The sequence below is a fragment of the Sphaerodactylus townsendi genome, linkage group LG10 (genome assembly GCF_021028975.2).
Source record: "Sphaerodactylus townsendi isolate TG3544 linkage group LG10, MPM_Stown_v2.3, whole genome shotgun sequence".
Taxonomy (NCBI): Eukaryota; Metazoa; Chordata; class Lepidosauria; order Squamata; family Sphaerodactylidae; genus Sphaerodactylus; species Sphaerodactylus townsendi.
Genome location: NC_059434.1, coordinates 18033245 through 18055878, shown reverse-complemented (window position 1 = coordinate 18055878; position 22634 = coordinate 18033245).

Below are 22634 nucleotides of genomic sequence, written 5' to 3'. Positions count from 1 at the left end.
CTGTTATTCTGCGCAAGTATGCTCTACCTCTTTACCTGCAATAGAGGCCCACCCAATTACTCATCGTGCTGGGATCTTTTGGGATAGGATACTTTCCAGGGATGGTATAACAAGTAAGTTTCTAGCAAAGTTTCCTCAGAGGTCCTGTCTGCACCATATTTTTTTGCCAGCCAGGATAGCTATAAGCCATCCCAGGGCCCCCCCAGTGCGATGGGTTGCTGGGAGTGGCCTACGCATTTGATTTCTCGTTTTAAATTACAGTATTTTGAACTACTCGTTTTATATTTTATTGTATGTTTCCATTCGAGTGGATGTATAATCATTTGAGCCTACTGAGGAAAGTACCGTAAAAAATAGAATGAATGAAATGAATGAAATGAAATGAATGAAATGAATGAATGAAAATGAATGAAATGAATGAATGCGGAATGAATGAATGAAATGAATGAATGGAATGAATGAATGAAATGAATGAATGAATGAATGGCAAATCAGTTATTTACAGCAGGAAGAAAGAACTGGCAGAAATTCAATTTCCCATTCTGGAAAAAAATTTAGTCCAGATGTAACCCCATGTTTATATAAAAATGTTCTTAGCTATGATGAGGCTTCGGGGATAGCATGTATGGCTACAGGAACTTTTGAGCTTTTGAGAGCTTCGGGTGGCATAATCATGGAAAATCTTTTACTTCATTAAGACCAAGGTTAATCTTTTAATCCAGTCTATCCTGAAACCATATATGATCTTAAGGACGGCGACGAAAATTGTCTGCCAGCATACCGTCTGCACCCGGAAATGCTGTTTTAAGTGACTTTTAGATTTTAAACACCAGGAGGAACTAGTGGGGCTCCGGGACAGTCCTCTGAAAGTGACTCGCGCTATTAGGTATTTAATTTTATTATGAATATTTCATACCCTGCGCATTGTATACCACAATGTCTCTGGGTGGCTTACATGGGTTAAAAACCATTTTAAAAACTACAATAAAAACATCATAAACAAAATACAGCAATTTCAAACAACAATAGAAATAGCAATAAAATAACCCCAACCCCAACTCCCCACTGGCCAGCTGTAGAGGGGGTTTCCGGGGAGGCTAGCTTCTACTTGGACTTCACATGAATTCTAGATATGATTAATGCTCATAAGGCCCCTGCAGGCGGCGTCATATGCACTTTTTATTGCTACTTCTACTACTAGGAGCCCCATGGCACAGAGTGGTAAACTGCAATACTGCAGTCAAAGCTCTGCTCATGACCTGAGTTTGATTCCAGTGAAAGTTAGTTTCAGGTAGCTGACTCAAGGCTGGCTCAGCCTTCCATTGTTCTGAGCTCTGTAAAATAAGTACCCAGCTTGCTGGGGGTAAAGAGTAGACAACTGGGGAAGGCAATGGCAAACCATCCTGCAAACCTAGTAAATGTCATGGTGCAACATCAACCCATGGGTCAGTAATTACTCAGCACTTGCAAAGGGGAGTACATTTCCCTTTGCCTACTACTAGACCACCTGGAAAGACCTTGATCGTAGCCACAAATACATTTTACCAGCTTCATAAAATGTCACCATTGTTGGAAAAATGGACCTTTCCACTGTCAAAAATACCTCAATAATGTCCATTATCGACGTAAAGTTGCTTATGTGGGGATGCCTTTGAATCCTCCTTAATGCTGTGCTAAGGTAATTTTACCTCCCATTCTGAAACAAACAAGAATGGAATATGACTTCTTTTTTTAAAAAAATCACATTCTTCCATATTAGGTATCAGAAAAGTTTTTTTCCCCCTGAATTGCTGCAAGTGTTTCCAGCCAGGAAATTTCATTTTAGTACTCCTAGCTAAACTCATATATGAACCTGACTTCTAAACGCTGCCATAAACACATTAGTGAGGCCCTTTCCGACGTGGGCTAGCAGGGAGACCTCCCAACCGGGTGCAGGAATTCTGCCGGTTGAGGGTGGGGGGTTGTTCGCCGTGACAGAGCTGCTATGAAGGTTCCCTAGTACGCTCGGGCGCTGAAAGTTACTTCATCTTCCCCACTTCACCTTAGTCAAGCTTGAAATAAAGTTTATTGATCACTGTTGAGTACTCGGCTTCACTGCCCTCCTCACCTCCAGGGTCGGAGGAGTGCCAGCGGTGAGGGTCTCAGCAGTCCAGTAGAGCCGGCTGAGGCTGGCGAGGTGAGTGGGAGAGGGATCGGGAACAGCTGCGATTCCCGTGCCACCGCACTGCCGCCACCGGAATAAAGAAAGTAAATTCCAAAACCTCCCTCCAGGAGGGAGGGTTTTGAGGCAGCGCCCGACGCTCTGGGGAGGGGAGCCAGGGTCGGTGCTGCTGCTGCTTTTGGCAGCGCCGCCAGTGACTGCCCCTCTGGGACGGGCGCTACGCCCCCAGGGCTGCCTTATGGGTCTGCATGGAAGGGGCCTGATCAAGTGGGATGAAGTTGGATTTGGCCCATTTTTTCCGCAGGTTCCAGTTAGGCTGTGATAGCTAAAGTGGGTTAAAATGTATCCAATGGTGATAGCAAACGGGGAAGGCGAAGAATTGCCAAGTTCTACTTTGCCTGATGCTAATCATGTCCTTGAGGCCTCACAGTGGCCCAGGACTGAAAGAAAAGACAGCACGCCTGCCCACAGACCCATCCCCACTGCTTAGCTCATCAGCAATTGAGAGCTAGCAAGTTTTCTGCCTGGGTTGTACTGACATGTGATAGACTTCCCAGGAAAATGTGATTGCTGTTAGATGTGACCACCCAGAGTTTAGTGACAGTCTTATGACATTAGGGAGCTTTGTCCCCTTCTCCTTGGCATCTTTTATGCGGGAACAGAAGCCTGGGGGAAAAAAGGAGGTTGTGACCCCAATTTGAGATGTGGCAGCCCAAGAACATAGTCATGGCAATTACTCAGAAGAGGGTGAGCAAGTTCAGCCTTGAGCTGACAGCCTGCTCAGTACTTGGGTCTTGCTCAGTCAAGTCACCCTGTCATTCAGTTACGGTAAGTCATGGATCTAAGTCTGGTCTAAAGGACACAGGCAGCCGAATGAGATGGTAGGGCTGAGCTGAGTAGACCACTCTGTGTCAGATTGTGATTATTTACTTATTAATTTACTAACTCTGTCCCTTTTCTATTTTGGGGACCCTCCCTGAGTTTGGCACCACCTATAGTTTTTAAATCAGTTTTATATTGGGGTTTAAATGTATTTATATTTTTTATTGTTATAATGTTGTGTTTCTGTCGGAAGCCACTCTGAGCCCGACTTGTTGGGAAAGGACAGGGTATAAATCAAATATATAACTTATGGTGATATCACAATCACAATCACAATCACCTTTATTGGCATTAGGTATTAGACAGTGGTTATACGCTATTATTAAATTGTTAAAGGTGATATCTAACGTAGTAGTGATCAAGAAGCTCTGATATACTAGTTTTCTACAAGTTGTCTTTATTTAGGCTAAGGGAACCCATCCTAGGTAAACTTTTCACCATCATAAATACTAGTGGGAATATCCCACTAGATGAGGACAATCATAGTCCTCCTTTATAAAAAGGGTGATGTATCCAATCCATCAAATTACTGGCCCATTAGTTTATTATTTGTAGCCAGCAAGCTTTACACAAAAACCCTAATGTAGCACCCAGGCTTGGTGAACTTTGCTTCTGGGGGTGGAGGGGAGGTTAGGGTTGAGAGAGTTCTCAGAGAACTCAGCCAGCAGGGTTCATGTGTAATAATGGGGAAACAAAATAAGCCTTTGGGGTCCCATAAAATTGAACCCCCAGAAGCAAAGTTCACCAAGCCTGCATGCTATTACCAGGAGGGCCTCCTGGAGCCATCTAAAAGTCTGGTGCCTCTATCTTCAAAATGTGCAGCCCACCCCAGAATGTACCCTTCTAGGGTGTAATTTCTTTGGGGTGCCTTAGTTTGGGTGTATTTTTTAAAGTTACCAGTAGTGGCACCAAAATTTCAGGGTCTCCTCTGGAGACTGTCCTGATAGCGTATTAACCAAACCTATGTGCTAATTAAACTTTGGGGAACTCCGTTTTTTCCCTCACTTACCTTCTGTCCCTGTGGAGCAACCCCCCAGGGGTTGGAGGGCAGCTTGGACATGCCTCTCCACAGGAAGGAAGGTAAGTGGGGAAGCCAAAAAAGAAGCTCCGCAGGGAAGGCAAGTGGGGAAGCATCCACAAACAGCTGCTTGAGTTGTTTGTATGGAGCTCCAGTGCTGACAGAGCCCAAAGTGGAAACAAGAAGAGGTTTCAAAATATGGGAACAACGTGACAAAGTGAAAGGGAATAATTTTTTCAGCAGAAGAGAATTTATAATATCCAAAAGCACTTGTTGATTGCAAAAGCAGTTAAGAGCTTCTTTTAAATCCATTTCTAAGATTCCGGCCCAGCGATTTACTTCTATTTATGTACGTCAACATCATAAAAAAGCCAGAAAGTATGTTTTAAACAGACTCCACTAACTGGGTCAACAGCTTGGCGCGTTACACCAGGTGTAATGATAGAAGAATTCCTTTAAATGAGGCAAATTGCGCATCAATTATATCGAATGCGTACTGCAGTGCAAACGCTGGCTTGCAGTCCAAGTTAATGACCCAGTGAATTACTATAAAGTGCCACAGATTTGATTTTAACGTAAAATGCTTCTTTGGCAACAATTCTAAGTGCTTCCACTCATCATATTATGTTCCTCGGAATACCCAAGGCAATCCTTGTAGGGCTAATATTTTCCAATAGGGTTTCATTGCCGAGCGTCCATTAACTGTCATAGTTTAAGTAATTTCCAGGTATCTTCATTTTAATACAGCACTAAATTACATTGTTGTTAATGGATCTGCATTTCTAAAGTGTAAAACTGTATCAAGCGTAGCTTAATTGATACGCATTTTAGTGGCAGATTAAATATGAAAGAAATCAGAGTTTGGAATGATAAGAAAAATATCCCTGCATACTTCATTTTGCAATTATTCTGCTCATGAAGAGAGCATGGAGAGTTACTCATCTTAACAGGTTTTATCCTGGGATTGCTTGTCATCCTGTGGAGGATAAAAGAATGCAGTTCAGGAATCTCTTGTGATGAGAGTGCATATGGGATAATACATAAGCTGTTGATTGGTGGATCTGTTTAAATCTGGTAGCAAAATATGGCCTGAACCTCTGTGTGCTTCTCCATTGCAGTGCCTTCTTATTCCCTATTTGCGCCAATTCCCTTGTTAGGATTTCGCGGGATCACACCCCCTAAAGTTGATTTCAGCACAGATTCTTCCCATCTTGTCAAGGTCTACATTTTTTCTTAAAGCCATGTTATTCATGGAAAAAACACCGCTCATCTGGTAAATAAATAGTATCTAGTCACCGTAGGGTTTCGTCAGACAGGCTCCTGGACCAACAGTACCTGAGTTTTTGCGGTCAGTCTCCACCCAAGTCCCAACCAGGTTCTCTTCTGATTCATTGTGAGTGCCGCTACTCGTAGCTGGGTAGATGGTGATCTTCTAGGCAGTAAAAAATCTTGGTACCCCTTTGGCAACCTGTTTCCCTAAATTCCCATGTTAGGTAAAACCTTAAATGTATTTTGTATACCCCAAATGCGCTGCTGGCATAAAATTCCCTTGGGATTTGCATACTGTGAGTTTGCAACCACTGTCCCAGGTATCTAATCTTTAAACATCATAGGCCGCTTCAAGACGTGCAGAATAATATGCCTGGGGACGGCAAAACGCCTTCCCTCAGGGCCGCTATCTTCGCAATAGGGGCATGCTGCATTGCAGCTGGCGCTCGCCTTCGCCGCCTTCGCTACCTCGCCGCTTCCTCGCTACCGCTTCGCTACTGGCTAAGCCGGTAGCGGTGCTCTCAGTGCGCTTAGAAGCGTATCAGGAACGCAATGAAGCCGCTTTACCGAAAGCAAACGGCATGGGCTTCAAGACTCCCATCAATTCTCCTGCACTTACCTTGTCCCTGGCCTCCGCGCTGGCCGCCGGTGGGCCTGGGGACACGCTCCCGCCCCCCCAGCGTCAGCTGGAGCAGGCGCTGATTGGCGTATGTCCCTCCTGTGGCCTCGTAATCGTAAGTTGAGGTCGACATTGGTCGGCCGGGCGCCAGCGCTCCGTGGCGCCGGTGTCCCAGCTCTTTTCAGGACAGTCCAGCGACAGTCCCAGCCGGGCCATCGGGTCGGCGTTAAATGTGCTAATCCTATCAGCTCACCGGGCTGAAATGGGCTATAGCTTCAAAGTCTCCGTAATTACAGGTAAGCTCTACTTTTAGAGGAGGGTGAGCAATACTTTTATTGTAAATTTCGTTAGGGTTTTCTAACCTGAAAATTTTTAAAGCCAAATAGAATAGAATAGAATAGGAATAGAATAGAACAGGGAACAAATCTTTATTGGGCCAAAGTATCAATAATAATAAGGAATTTGTCTCCGTATATATGCTCTGCAGCTATAAAAGAAATACATTTTGTCAAGAATCATAAGGTACAACACTTAATGATTGTCATATAGGTCTGTAGTAAGCAATCAGGGAAACAATCATTAGTAACAAACCATAAAACAAAATCATAAAATAAAATGGAATTAAAATGAAATGTCAGCACAGGCTATAGTCATACAGTCATAAGTGGGAGGGAGATGGGTAATAAGAATGATGAAAAGTAGTGCAGTAGCAATTATATAATAAATATATAATAAATAGTTTAACATTATCGTAGGAAATTATTTGTTTAACAGAGGATGGTATCTGGAAAACTGTTCTTAAGTGTCTAGTTGTCTTGGTGTGTGCAGTGCTCTGTAGTGACGTTTAGAGTGGGTAAGAGTTGAAACAGTTTATGACCAGAGTGGGGTCAGTAAATATTTTCACAGCCCTTTTTTTTTGGACCTGCAGTATACAGGTCCCTCACGGGAAGTTGCAGGCAATTGTTTTTCTGCAGTTCTAATTATTCTCTGAAGTCTGTATCGATCTTGTTGGGTTGCAGAACCAAACCATACACAGTTATAGAGGGTGCAGATGACCCAATGATTCCCTCTGTAGAACTGTATCAGTAGCTCCTTGGGCAGTTTGAGCTCTGGATTGGCTGAAAGAACATTCTTTGTTGTGCCTTTTTTGATGACATTTTTGACAGTGACCATTTTAGGGTCATGAGATATGATGGAGCCTAGAAAATTTAAAGGTCTCTCACTGTTGGATACTGTGTTGTTCAGTACTGGTGAGAGGAGGCAGGGATGTAGGGTTTCTCCGAAATCTACCCACCATTTCTAATGGTTTTAATGCAGGTGTTCAGTTCTAGATTGTTCCAGTGGCACCACGAGGGTTGTTCAACCTCCCGCCTGTATGGCTCATCGCTATACAATGAGACCAATCACTCGTTGTATCATCTGTAAACTCTAGTATTTTAACAGATGGATCGTTTGAGATGCAGTCATTGGTATACAGAGAGAAGAGAAGTGGTGAAAGTACACAGCCTTGGGGGGGCCCCTGTGCTCATTTTACAGGTGTTCGATGTAATTTTTCCCAGCCTCACCTGCTGTTTCCATTCAGGGAAGCCTGGGTAATCCAATTTACAAATACATGCTCAGGTACTGCTAGCTGATTTAGTTTATGAAGAATGTCCGTATGATAGTATTGAATGCTTAGGAACTAAAGTCAACAAAGAGGACCCCTTTGTGCTATTCACATTCAAGATGCTGTAAGATATAGTGTGCCATATTAACAGTATCATCTGTTGATCTATTTTACTGGTATATGTAAAATTGCAAGGTCCAACAGTGGATCCGTGATGGTTTTCAACAGTACATCACTAGTCTTTCTAAAGTTTTCATAACTACAGATGTTAGAGCAACTATTCCAAACACCAGTTCCTTGATGGAAGGCTTCTCTGCACTGGGACGTGGCAGTGGAGGTTTTACTATGGGGAAGGAACATATACACTTCTAGTGATTTGTTGAAGATTTGGGTGAAGATGAAATAATTGACAGCAATAGACTTTAAGCAAGGTGTTATCTTGTCTAACACCTTGGTGTTTTCCAGGCTTCTGTCTGTGGTAATAGATCTTGCACTTTCAGATCACCAGGGTTGTAAAACCCAATGAAATGGGTGCAGTTGTAGGAAGTTTTCATTATTGGTGCATCTGGAAATAGAGGTTGTGGAGAAAGGTGACTGTAGATCATTTTCAAACCTACAGTAGAACACATATCTGTGGTCAGCTCTGCCAATTGCTGATTTCCTTCAGCTTGGGAAGGTGGTCATTGTAACCGTGATATTTTGAGTATTTTCCACATGTTTGCTGTTTCGCTTGGTGAAAAACTGATTTTAGCTTTTCAGAGTAGTTTTTGCTGCTCTGATCTCCTTTGTTAATAAGATGTCTGATTGTACAGCATTCTATCACCTTTTCTGTATGCCTCCTTTGGAACGCATCGTGAATCAGCTTAAGTTTAGCTGTGAACCAAGGTTTGTTGTTTATATATATGCAAGTTCCTGGTTGCATAAAGATCTCTACAGAAGCTTATTACATGTTAAGCAGTATCTGTGAGTTCATCCAAAACCCGTAGAGGTGTCTTTAAAAATGTTCCAGTCTGTAAGAAGCCAAAGTAAGCTCTGCAGGCTTTTAACTTTGCCTCTTCAGTCCAAGTTCTCACCGACATGGTTGGTTTTGTGGTTTTAAATCTCTTTGTTTGTAAGTAGGTACAAGGTGAATCATGCAATGATCAGAATGGGTCTACAGCTGTCTTCGTGGTAAAGACCGAGCAAGCATCTTCAACAAGCAAGCAGTGGTCTAAGAGATTCTTTGCCTCTGGTGGGACAGTTGACATGCTGAAAGTATTTTGGTAGGTCTTCCTTAAGTTTGCTTTGTTTAAATCTCCAAAATAATAATCCAGTGGAATTAGGTATTTGGCTTCAGCCTCCATAATCTGATCGGCTAGAGTTCTTAATGCCTTTTTACACTGACAACATAACCAAAACAGAACTGAATTTATCTCTGAGTAGTCAGTAAAAGGGCCTGTAACACAAGTAAGGACCTAAGTTTTCATCACAGAATTTTGGATTATTGTTATGTCTTGACACCTGTGCCTTTGTTGATGTATATACATAATCCTCCTTTTCTTCCCTGATAATTCCCGTAACCTGTCTGAATGAAATATCTGAAACCCTGGTATGCACATGCTATTACTAATAATGCTCATTTAGCCAGGTTTCAGTGCATAGATACAAAATCAGGGAATTGCATCTGTTTAAAAGAAGTATTTCATCTATCTTGTTGGCAAGTGAGTATAAATTGGTAAGAAAGATTGGAAGGGAGCTGGGTTTTTTGATTCCCTTATTCCTGGCCCATTAAAATTACCACCTTTTACCCTCATTTCTGCCGCCTGTGCTTGTTTTTTTTTGCTGAGCTGTTGTTGCCGGAAATGTATTGCCTCCTGTAAGAAATTTCTCCTGCGGGTTTCCTCCGTATTGTAAAGACATAGTAAAGTTACAGAGAGCCACTCCTTAAGGAAACGTTCCCTAATTTTTAGCAGATGGTCTCTGGAGTATGAAGTTCGTTGTAAATTGCAGGAAAAAGTAGAAAATGTAGAAGCCATTTGAGAGCATCCCACCGAGGCAGCCCTCGTCGGCGCCATTCTTGGAAATAAAGTCAATATCCACCAGTGTTATTTGGCTGTACTGAAAATCTTGGGATTCAAAAACATGATCCCAAAAGTTTTAAGTTTTCTCTCTCCCTTCTCCACTGATGATTTTCAAGCCTTGGATGGCTTGGAAAGCATTGGCAGGTGAACGAAAAGCTCCCATCTTTCTATTTGCTTTTAATGATTTGGATTTTTGTTTATATTGTGCTTCTGCTGCTTTTTAAAATATCTTACTATTTTTTTCCTTGGTTTAAATTCAGGTGTTGTTGTGTTGTTGTTGTTTTTGGAGACACTGGATTCTTTTATTGAAGTGCAATACAAAAATTATCCACATATTACACAAAAGAAATCACTACTTTTACCAAAAACTCCATTTGCTACTTAGGGATTTGCAGGAATAAATCAGAGCTTACAAAGAAAGCTTGTTTTGTGAAAACCTTTTTTGCTTCTTCGAAATCCTGCAGATATTTTCCCTAAGTACAAACCGCCATTTCACCTTGAAACATTGCTCTAGGCTAAATTCAGTGACAAACATTGTGTCCGTTTCTCAGTCATCATATTTATCAGAATAGCAATTGAAGTCAACATCTTAAATATCTATTTTCTCATACCTCCATTCTATTACATGTCCATCTATGTCAGGGTGGCCTTTGAAAATGATATATAGGAAAGGGAGCTTGCAAGCTACTATATTTGATATTCATAGGGAATACCTAGCTGGAGACCATCAGAGGTTTCAGTCATTACTCTAATAACCCTTAGATAGGAAATCAATTCACATTGCACCTTTTTTTGCAAGTGTTCCAAATTAAACAGCTCTTAATGAATGCCAATGCCTAAGAAGAGGTGCATTTTCCAGCTGTGCCAGTTGAATATTTGTTGGCACTTATAGCTAAAGGTTTAACTGCAAAACAAACAAACTGTATTTTCATATTATGGAGTCAATTAATTGACCTGATGAATCAATTAGATTTAAGAATTAATCAAAAAATGGCTGTGATTATGTCAGTGCCATTAATGTAAAGTGTTGTGCTCTCTTTCTCTGCTTTTACAAGGGAACCAGAAAAGTGTATTATTCGTTTATGTGTGTATCTATATGTTTATTTATATATTTATTTATGTATCTACCCCAATTTGGTAGATTGGGAAATGGCAGGGGGCAGAGCTGTACCATGCAAAAATGACACCTAGGCCATGACGCCCATGCTCTCCCTGCGCCCCACTTATGGCAGCCAGCAGGGAGGCTGGGGAAGGCAGGGCTTGACAGCAGGCAGCTCAGGTGGGAGCCGTGGTGGCAGCCAGCTCCTGCACTCCCCAGCGCTGAACCCTGTGCTCCCCGGCCTCCTATGGTGAGAAGCTCAGGTGGGTGGCTCAGGTAGCAGTGGCAGGCCCACTCCCACCCTCCTTGGGGAGCCAGGGAGTACAGGAGACAACTTGCCACCATGGCACCTGAGCGAGGCAGGCACGACCTTCAATAGAGGTGAAGGGGGCTGGCAGAGTTGAGGGGTGCCCACTGGGCCTGGCTCTGGCTGCTGCCAGGCCAGCCCCCCACCTCCATCGGAGGTCATGCCTGCTTCAGCGAGATAGGCGTGGCCTCCAGTAGGGTGGGGGGTGGCAGCTTGATCTCGTGGGGGTGTGATTTTGCACCCCATGTGATCAAATGGGTGGTGCCCATGGACATGTGACCCCACATGTTCCTCTTGCAGATCCAACCTGGCAGGGGGAAAGAAATGGCACCACCTGTGCTTTTCATGCCCCACAAGGCTAGAGAAATGTTGATGGGGGATAAATCCTGCATGCAGCACGAACCTTGCTCAGTGCTGCATGGAGATCTCGCTCTCTCCCCCCTCCCCCTTCCCCTAAACCAGTGATGGCGAACCTATGGCACAGGTGCCAAAGTGGCACTTGGAGCCCTCTCTGTGGGCACACATAAACAGAGTTCCTCATGTAGGGGATGGAAAATCACTCCCCCCCCCCGCACACACCTAGGCCGGCCTGGGCCACTGAGCACAACCTGCGCGCACCGCAGTGGGCAGGGAGGACTCGGCTGGTGGGCCTGGTACCTGTGCTCCTGGTGGCTGCTGCCCGAGGGGGGGGGGGTGCAGTGATGCTAGAGAGGCACAGAGTGGTGTGCACGGGACTTGCTGGAGGCTAGAGCAGACTGACAACTGCTTGAGTGGGTGGGGTGGAAGAAGAGGGAGCCAACCGGTTTTTTCTAAACTAAAACCTCAGCATTCAGGTGAAATTGCTGGATTGGCACTTTGCGATAAATAAGTGGGGTTTGGGTTGCAATTTGGGCACTGGTTCTCAAAAAGGTTCACCATCACTGCCCTAAGCAGTCCCCAAGCCCCCAGATGGGCTTGGAAAAAAATGTTAGGGGAGGGGATGGAGATTTTAAAAGCTGAAAAAAAGCTGATTAACGTTCAACATTTTCAGCCAGAAGTGTATTTAAAAAACTGAAACCAGAGGGTTTCCATCAGTAAAAGAAAAACCTGAAAAAAGTTGAAATGGCTTTTTGGGGGTTTTCTGTTATTTGGCTTTACCTAATCACCAAGCCTAGAATCCAAATATATCTATTCTATGTACTAACTTTTAGGTGTAACAAATTCTTGGCCCCACAGCAAACTTTTTTTTTTTGTTAATGTATACCTTGGGTATCACCTCTTTGTTTCCCTCAGAACCTGGTTTTGTGTAGCTTAGCTTTGACGATTTGCATAAAATGTACACCATGCTAAAGCTTTTGTCATTTCACTACGTTGAAATTAGCATCACAATTAGTTCCACCGTGACTATTTTTGCCTTAGAAGAGATGCCAATGAATCATAGTAAACAAGCCTTGTTTAATTTGCTCCCATACATTTTTCTACTCTGATTTATGGACTATAAACACCTTAAAGTTTTTAAGGATGATGTATGAAAAGAACATAATTTTTCATTTACAAGGTTCTTGAAACACATTTAATAACTACTTGAAACGGTTATATACCCATACACCCAGTGTAAAACCATGTTTTCTCAAGTCCAAAGGAGACGATGCGAAGACTCAAATGCAGGTGCTTCTGCAAAGGCTTTTAATGCAAATTGTCAGGCAAAAGACGGTTGCCTAGAAGATTGCAGAAGGGTCATTAGGAGAAATGTTTTAACCCTTTCATCCCATGTATCATGATTTTTTTAAAAAAATGCTTCATTTGTCCTCTGCCTTTCTCCCCAGTAGAGACACATGGTGGCTCAAATCATTGCATGCAGATGGTGTGTAGACCCTTCCCCGGCAAATAAACACACCAAACTAGAGTTTGGAAATGGATTGGGCTGCAGCCCAATTTATTGACTGATAAACAACATTAAACACTTAAGAAGCTGGGCAGACAAACGGGTCGCAACATCATGCTGTCCCCAATCTCCATTGGGGCATTGCGCGGGAAGCTGGGAGCCCCAGGGGTGATACCCCCGGTTTCAACCCTTCCTGCTAGGGGTAGCGGGCACCTAACAGCTTGCCTACCGGCCCGTCCCACCCCCACCTGCTGGGGTGTCGGGCACCAGCTAAGCCTACCGGCTTGCTTACCGGCCCGCCCCACCCCCCAACCCTTTTCTAAGGGTACAACCATGGAGAAGACCGGCTGCCCAGGTCGGCTTCTCCCCCCAGATGTTGCAATTCCCCTTGCCAACCTGCCAGGCTGAGACAAGTAAATTCTTGCAGTAAAATATTATAACAAGTCAACTAGTAACCATTGAAACTAGGGAGGGTGGGTGGGTCATGCCGCTCTTGAGCCTCGGCAAGCCAAGAAGGCCGAGGCTTGGGGTGTGGCGCTTTTATGTATTTGCTCCTCCCGCCTTTCCAGCTTGGGCCAATCATTGCAGCTCCCTGCAATTGGCGCCCTTTGAGCTGCAAGCTCCCATAATTCGCCTTTGGTTGCTCACCCCTGCCGCAATGGCTGCCACCGGTGAATCGATGGCTGCTATTTCTCCTCTCCTCCATTTCAGCCTCACAAAAATCCTATGGTATAGATCAAGAATGTGTGACAGGTCCAAGATGACCCAGCAAGGGTTCCTTGGCAGAGTTGTGAACCTGAGTCTTCCAGATCCTTGCCTAACACCCTAACCACTAATATTTTCCATGAAGATGGTTCTAGTTAATTCTGCTATAAATAGAAGAATTTACAAATATTGGCCTGTATCATACTATGCTGCTCAGCAAAATTTGAAGACTTCCCCTAGCCTTCTCCAATAAAGAAGCCGTTTCCACCAGAAAAAGACTCCTGAAGAAGAAGAAGAAGAAGAAGAAGAAGAAGAAGAAGAAGAAGAAGAAGAAGAAGAAGAAGAAGAAGAAGAAGAAGAAGAAGAAGAAGAAGAGTAGTTTGGATTTTTATCCCCCCTTTCTCTCCTGCCGGAGACTCCAAGGGGCTTACAATCTCCTTGCCCTTCCCCCCTCACAACAAACACCCTGTGAGGTAGGTGGGGCTGAGAGAGCTCCGAGAAGCTGTGACTAGCCCAAGGTCACCCAGCTGGCGTGTGTGGGAATGCACAGACTAATCTGAATTCCCCAGATAAGCCTCCACAGCTCAGGCGGCAGAGCGGGGAATCAAACCCGGTTCCTCCAGATTAGATACACAAGCTCTTAACCTCCTACGCCACTGCTGCTCCTGATGGCTGACTAGTGATGATTTGTCCTGGTTATGGAACCTTGAGTGTTTCAAATCAGAATAAAAAACTGGAGTGAAAGAAATAAGATATTCTACACTTAATGATGCCTAGAAAAATAGGTCTTGTAATAAATTTTATCATTGCAAGAGTCGTCTTGCCCAGAACATCCCAGGGGGGTTTGCAAGTATAAATTATGCTTTAGCTAATGAGCACAAAAGTCAGACATTCTTCCAAAATCAGATTCCATGTATTTTTGGGAGAAAAGATGCATTTGCTATTGGGGGAAAGAAGATTTTAAGGGATTGCATTTAAATGGCTTTGATTAACCATAACAGGAGCTTTACAAATATATATTTCTGCATCAAAATCTTTCCACAGAGATTTCAGATTTCCCTAAAATAATTCAAGGGGAAAAATATTTAAGACCGCACAGTAATGCTAAGAGGATGATTGTGTAAGTTAAAAGAACCATAAGCCTATAATTAACAAAATTATCACCTGCTAAAGAATTTGTATAGAATGACAATCATAAGTATATGTTTTTAATCCTTTTGGAGTAAAATAGTTCATTAAGCAAAAATAAAATGCAGCAGCAGAATAAATAATTTTTGAACTTGTGATGAGTCTTCAGTAAGGAATAACCTCACTGGGAGAATTAATGAAGACATACTGATGTATGTAAAGTTCATGGAATGCCAAATTGTGTTACTTCCTAAAATAACATTTAATCGAGATTGCAGTAAAATAAGATAGGTGTTTTCCTTTAAAGTGCATGTAAATGATTAAAGAAGCTTTATAGTTATTTTGTGAGTTATGCATGTGTGTTCATACACAAGCTCTCTCTCTCTCTCTCTCTCTCTCTCTCTCTCTCTGGCTGACATCTATGGCATGGAAGCAAACTGAGATGTTGCACATTCTGCACAGATTGGTCTCAAAGGGTTGCTATTGGAAACCAGTTATCATCAGTGTGAGACCAACCTTATGAGGTTCCACAGGGCCCAGTTCTATCCCCCATGCTTTCACTTTATGGACAAATCATTCATTGCTTGGGGTTGGTTGTCATCAATTTGCAGGTGACACCCAGCTCTATATAGCCTTATCTAAATGTCCTAGTGATGTGGTAGAAGTCCTAACCAGCCGCCTGGCCTTATTTTTGCCTTATTATGCCTTATTTTTCTGCTCCACAGCAGCATGCTCTGATGTTCTGTTTGACGGGCATGCTTCCAAACAAAAACTTTGCTACGTCTTACTTTCGGGGGATGTTTTATATTTAGCATCTCAGCAAAACCTCTACTACGTCTTATTCTCAGGGGATGTCTTATTTTCGGAGAAACAGGGTATTGCAGTTAAAAGATTTATCCTACAACACTGCAAAGGTAAAAGTCCACTTCTAGTAAATCATCGACTGAGTACTTTAGAACTTTATGCATGTAGATGGCAATTGTGCATAGACGGGTTTTTTTTAGATATTTGGAAACTGTTTATAGATACTTAGTTCTAGAGATCCACCACCATATTTGTGCCTTTATGTACATTCTCCATAAGTTTTTTTCTGTTGTTTTTGAAGGAGATAAAAAGAGAAATTTTTTTTTTTAAAAAAAATAATGGTACATTCTTGGAAGATTTCCTAATAAGAAGGAATTTGAAAGAATCTTTGAGGCCCATTCTCTAAACAACAGTGTGGTCTTGTGAACAGACCCCAGTTTCTTGATCTCTTCATAAGCAGTGTCTTTTCTTACCTATATCACATATTCTCCTGTGTTTTGGAAAGAGGGAAATGGAAATGCATAATATTAGTAACAGACCTAGGCATAGTTCGAGAGATAATTTACAGGAAACACATCAACATTTATCATTTCAGGGCTTGACTTTTCTCTCCCACATCAGCGCTGTTCTTTCTTTAGCGCAAACCTCTTTGTTCCTTGGCAGAACTGATGCCCTCCTAGAAATATTGTGAGAAAATAGTAATTAATCTGAAAAGCATATACAGCTACTCTTATAGCGATCATTGTAATGAGGAAAGGAAGTGTTTTAATTTATGTTCGGAAGAAGCTAGCCTGGAAAGAAAACTATAATGGTGCTATTTTCCTCAGAGTACATTCACAAATGAGCTTGAATGGAATTATGGCTATTAACAATGCAAAATTAAATGACATGATTTTTTTTTTGGTGTGCAATTATGGTAGGTCCAAATGAACCAGGCGCCCGAGACAATAAATCATTAAAGAGTAGAGACACATGTACATTAAATGAGACGTTTCATTCCACTTGGTGCATCAAAAACAAATTAGCATGTTAGCAAACCTTTACCCAAGGCACCCAGAGCCTCCCCCTCAACACACCACAGCTGCAGTTGTGTGACTCATACAGTCGGAGGTTGTGTTAATTAGAAATTTCTGTGTGAGTCCCATAGATTGCAAATTAAAGTAAAATAATGACTACTGCAGTCTCTCAGCCTTATATAATAATATTCTTTTTAAAGGGGTTGGGGGGAGTAGAAAATGGAGAAACAAGTGTAATTTGCACTTGAAGAGGTTGCAAGTAGCTTGTGCGGTCCACTCTTCATCAGCTGTCTTATACTAATTAGAATCCTGCTTCCGGATTGCTTAGCACTGATGTCAGGGCCTCATTAATCAGGCACTAACCTTACCTCTGGGTGACATAGGATAACTTAAAACAGATGTTTTACTGTGCTATGGAGAGAATCTTATCATGACATGGTTCTGAAGATACCAGCCATAGATGCAGATGAAACGTTAGGACCGAAATCTACCAGATCACAGCCACACAGCTCAAAAAAACCCACAACAGTTATGTTGTGATTTCAGTCATGAAACCCTCTCTCTCTCTCTATCTATCTATCTATCTATCTATCTATCTATCTATCTATCTATCTATCTATCTATCTATCTATCTATCTATCTATCTATCTATCTATCTATCTATCTGCCCAACTGAATTGTTCTCCATTACGTTAGAAACACGAAAAGTTGATTTTAGCCAGCATATGGAAACTGCACAGCTTCTCTGTTCTGCCCCGTGGTTGCTTTGGAAAGGGCAATAAACATGCATACATACATTCAGACAGACAGACAGACAGACAGACAGACAGACAGACAGACAGACAGACAGACAGACAGACAGACAGATGGACATAAAGGAAAGTTTACAGTGAAGGAAAGGTATGCTTGCTGTGAGGCATAATGCAAGTGCGCAAAACGGCCAATGCCACCAGTCCTACAATATAATGCAATTTGTAGGCCTAGTCTGCCTACAGCAACTCAGGAATCCACCCCAAAATTCATTCCTGCATTTGCAAATAAAAGCATGGCCACCCCACATTACTAGGGATTGCCCTCACAAGCAAACCACCTACAATGTGAATCATCTGTCATATTTTTGTTTTTAAAATAAATTATGACTTCTGTAAAGAGAAGTCATTAGGAAAATAGTGATGCCATGTTACGTCATCATGTCCCGGCTCTCTTCAACCTCTCTGTCAAAATGATTCCTCCCCCCCTTCTTGTGAACAGCATAGGAGAGAAACTTTAACCTATATATTTGTCACAAACCTTGTGACTGGGGTTGTCCAGCTCCCCCACCCTGGTCACTGGCAGGAAATGGTTTAGGGCTGCCTGATCAAGATTGGGAAACTTGTGGAGATTTGGGGACGGGGTCTGGGGAGGACAGAGACCTCAGTAGCATACAATCCCATATATTCCATACTCCAAAGCAGCAATTTCCTCCAGGGGAATTGATCTCTGTAGTCTGGAGATAAACTGTCATTCTGAAGGGAGGGGGTGTCCCTATTTGTGACTATAATCCTTGATACTAGTTGGGAAGGTAATATAGAACTATATGAAAGCTACACGGAGCAGACAATTGTCATTCAGCCCCCACCTGTGGTGGGACAGCAATAACCTGCTAACTGAGGAACTGGTGAGGTTATTTCCATACCATCATCTCTGGCACGATTTTTTGGGATTTTTGGAGGATGCTTGAAATATAAGTCCTTCTCCAAAAACAAGCCCTAGTTACATATTTTCCAACACAGCTGATCTGGTCACGTAGGGGGAGCAAAATCATGCAAAAAAAAAAAAGAGAGAGACATCCCCTGAAAATAAGCCCTAATGCATCTTTTGGAGCAAAAATCAATATAAGACCCTGTCTTATTTTCAGGGAAACACGGTATGATAAAAAAGAAAACCCAGCAAGGAATACAGCTTTGTGAAGTATTCCTATTAAAGCTATCAGAATAGGTGCTTGTGACGCAGCGTCGTTTATAGGGGAGATGGGGACAACATCTTCAAAGGATGTTATAACACTGAACTCTTTGTTAAGGAAATGAAAATGAATTCTTCGTTTTTAATTGTGGCTGATAATGTTTTAAAAATTATAAGTGAAGGCTAAACTTTCGTAACATTTGCATTTCTAATTATCTGCTGGCCCATTTTTACAGCAGATTATAATGAAACCTAATTGTCTTATAATAACATTGGTGTTCTAGTTTGAGAATTACTTAAAAAAAACATTTTTCCTGATTTACATACATTTGCATAACTTGAAAAAATTTATACTTGCTTTTTTGGATTATTATTTTTTTTGTTATACGCTTTCCCCATTCTTGTTAACTGCACATAATGGCAAATGCTAAATTAAGCCATTCCCTCTGAACCATAAAACATTTTTATTATTGCACAATAATGATTTATGTAATAAGATGCACACTTTCTTCTTCTTCCCCAATCTATTAAAATGGCCCCTCGCACAACAGATACTGGGGAAAAAACAAAGGAGATTAACACTAAATTTCAGTGAAGACTTCAGTTGAAAGCTAATTGCAGGTGACAAGCAGAGATCTAATAAGATATTTTTTTCTCTGTGCACTAAATGCAAATTTGAAACTTCAGACTAACTTTTTAGAACACAGAAGCCCCCTTAACAAGTTTCTGGGAGTTACGTAACTGCTAACATCATCATAAGTTCTTTTGAGAAACTACAAGGATCCTGCAGGTGACGTGACTCTGGGCCTTTCCCCACTTACCTTAAGCCCCGTGCTACTCTCTTCAATTAGCGCGGCGTCCCCGGGCACTCCCCACGACAGGGGCGGCGACAGCACAGCCGCCCCGATGCTGTCGCTGTCGTGCCCCCTCAGTGTGCGGCATCCCTGGTGCTCTTGTGAAGGGACGCCTGGACGCGCGCCAGGGATACCGCACGTTGAGAGCAGCGTGCGGCATAGGGGGGATCCCGGAGAGTGGGGAAACGCCCTCTGATTCCTTACAGGTGTAGGTGCTGGAGGATTTTCGGGGCATGATTTTGTTCACTTCAGACTTTGGAAGATCCAGCAAACAGGGGAAAGTAAAAGATTTTGTCCTGGTCTGTGTGAAAGTGAAAGAGCATTTGGGACAAGCTGAGATTGGAGGGGGGCGGCTATCCCTCTCCCTTCAGAGGTAAGAGGTGTGGGGGCAGCTTGAAGGGTCTTCTCTGCAGTGGCCCTGACACAGTGGAATGTCTTCCTTCCAGACGTTTACCAGGCACCTAATCTCCTGGAATTTTGGCACCTGGCAAAAGCCGTTATCTTCACCTGCACATTTGGCTGACTCCCCCTGCTGAGAGGGAGGCCCTAAGATACACCCCTCCCTGTTTGTGGGTGGGTGCAGGAGAATTTAGATTGTGTTGGGCTATTAAGATGGGGATTTATTGCAATTTTATTGTAGTTGAATTCTTACTGTTGTGATTTTTACTGCTGCATGGTTTGTATTTTAACCTGCCCCGAGACTGCAGTAAAGGCCAGGGAAGAAATCTAAATGTACCCCGGGCGGTATAAAAATGTAATAATAATAAATAAATAAATGTATGCAGTGAGTGCAAACATCAGGCCTAAAATCAATATCCAACAGGATGAAAGCCAACAATACTTTGGCTGAGTACCGCTTGTTAGGGTATAGAAACATAGCTGTTAAAGCTGGAACTCGTTGGCCTCCAGTGGGAATATGCCAAAATGGAAAAGATATGTTGTCCCATCTTCTGATGCCTCCCTCTAAGTAAACGCCACAAGTTGTGCATGATAAGGTAGCTTAGCAAATAAATAATAGAAACCAGTTGCCCACTAGAAGAAGCCTGGGAAGGAAAGCCCCCAACCATACCCAATCAAGGGACAAAAGTGAAGAGGATAGGTCAGGGGTAGGGAACCTGCGGCTCTCCAGATGTTCAGGAACTACAATTCCCATCAGCCCCTACCAGCATGGCCAATTGGCCATGCTGACAGAGGCTGATGGGAATTGTAGTTCCTGAACATCTGGAGAGCCGCAGGTTCCCTACCCCTGGGATAGGTGAACACATATAATATGACCCTAACAACAGGCCAGTGCCTAAGAAGGAAAGAATTTCAGGTTACAAGACTGGTAGACCTGGTAGAAATAGCTGGTTTGTTTACAAACCAGGGCATGGTATTAGATGAAAATCGTTACCGTATATACTCGCGTATAAGTCGAGTTTTTCAGCCCATAAAGGTGCCAAAGGCACCAAAAGAGGCTGAGGCCACCATGTGCTGCCTATTATATAGGGCCGTGGTGGCGAACCTATGGCACTCCAGATGTTCATTCCCATCAGCCCCTGCCACTATGGCCAATTGGCCATGCTGGCAGGGGCTGATGGGAATTGTAGCCCATGAACATCTGGAGTGCCATAGGTTCGCCACCACTGGTATAGGGAGCGTGCTCCACCCCTCTCCCCGTGCGACAGGTGGTAAGGCTCTGCCAGGTGGTAAGGCTCTGCCACGCAGTTGCCCTGAGCCCCGCACAGAGTTTTACACGGAGTTCACCGTGTGCTCTTCTCCCTGTTGCAATTACGGGCCTTGTTTATTCAAGTGCCATCATTTGTTTAAAGAGACAGCTAAATCAGTCACAAGTCATATAACTTGATCATTAATAATTGATTGTTTTGTATGTATCTGAGTATTCCTCAGTGACTTTAATGGGCGCTGATTGGTTTGGATGGCCATTGTTTTCATGTGTGCTTATTTTTGTAAACAAGCAAACCTAGGTATTCAAGTACCTGGGTGCTGAACTGAACCGACCTAGTGATCGGGTCGTGTCCAACTATCAGTCGAACGATATATGTTTTGACAGACAAACATGTCTGACACAGAACTTGTGACATCACTAATGTTACTGAGGTCACAAAGTCTATACCTGTCCTCTCCCTGACATTTAAATAAGGGCACCTCGGAAATTCTCTCTAGAATTTTCAGTTGTGATTTACTCCATCTTGTTCTGAAATAGCATTAAAATTTCAATGTTATAGAAACAGGCTTGGGAGGGGTTGAAAGCATCCTGTTTTCCCTGTTTCTAAAGCCATATTTTGCTGGATACCTACATATGGCAATACTGTTTGTCATCTGTGAAAAACTGAAGCTGTTGAGCTGCATGCAGTGTGGCATTATTAGCAACTAGCTTTACAACCCTGCATGTAATAATTAAAGGCAAACAATGGCACTAGATACTCATCATAATACTGAAGTTGCAACAAATCCCTTGTGGTCCTGTTTGAAGCTGCTATAATTGGTCTCAGTGGAAAGTCATTTTAGGAATTCACCTTCAAGAAAATGTCTCAGGAATTCCAGGTGTTTTGATAAGACCAGAGAAATTTGTTGAGTGGATTAATATTGCATTGTAGTCTTCATTTATTACATTCCTCTCATAACTTACCCCACTCCTACACGTGAGCAGCAGACTCTTTTCTGGTGAACCAGATTTGTTTCCTGACTCCTACATTCCTGCTGGGTGATCTTGGGCTAGTCACAGTTCTTTCAGAACTCTCTCAGCCCCACCTATCTTAAGGTGTCTGAGAAAGGAGTTTGTAAGCTGCCTTGAGTCTCCTTACAGGAGAGAAAGGCGGTGTATAAATCCAAACTCCTCCTCCTCTTCTTCATAAAACATAATTTCAAGTGAATTTAGATCTGTCTCCTTGAGAATAAGCATCCATTTTTGGTTGGTTCCTCCCTCCCCGTTTTGATGGTGGGATTTGGTCATCTTTGCATGCCACACTCAGTCTGAAACTAGGGAAATCTAGCTCCGGCTTGGAGCCAGAATCTTTCCCTAGTGTGAACTGCTGTGGTTTCACATAGATCTGGTTACACCAGAGCAGGACATTCCTGGAGATTTCAGGGTAGAGTCTGGGTATAATGGGATTTGCAAAGGGAAGGAGCCTCAGCAGGGTATAAAGCTGGGGAGCCACAGCCGCAGAAGGCCATTGCTTTCACATCCTGCATGTGAGATCCCAAAGGCACCGGGTGGGCCGCTGCAAGTAGCAGAGAGCTGGACTAGATGGACTCTGGTCTGATCCAGCTGGCTTGTTCTTATGTTCTTAAAGCCATA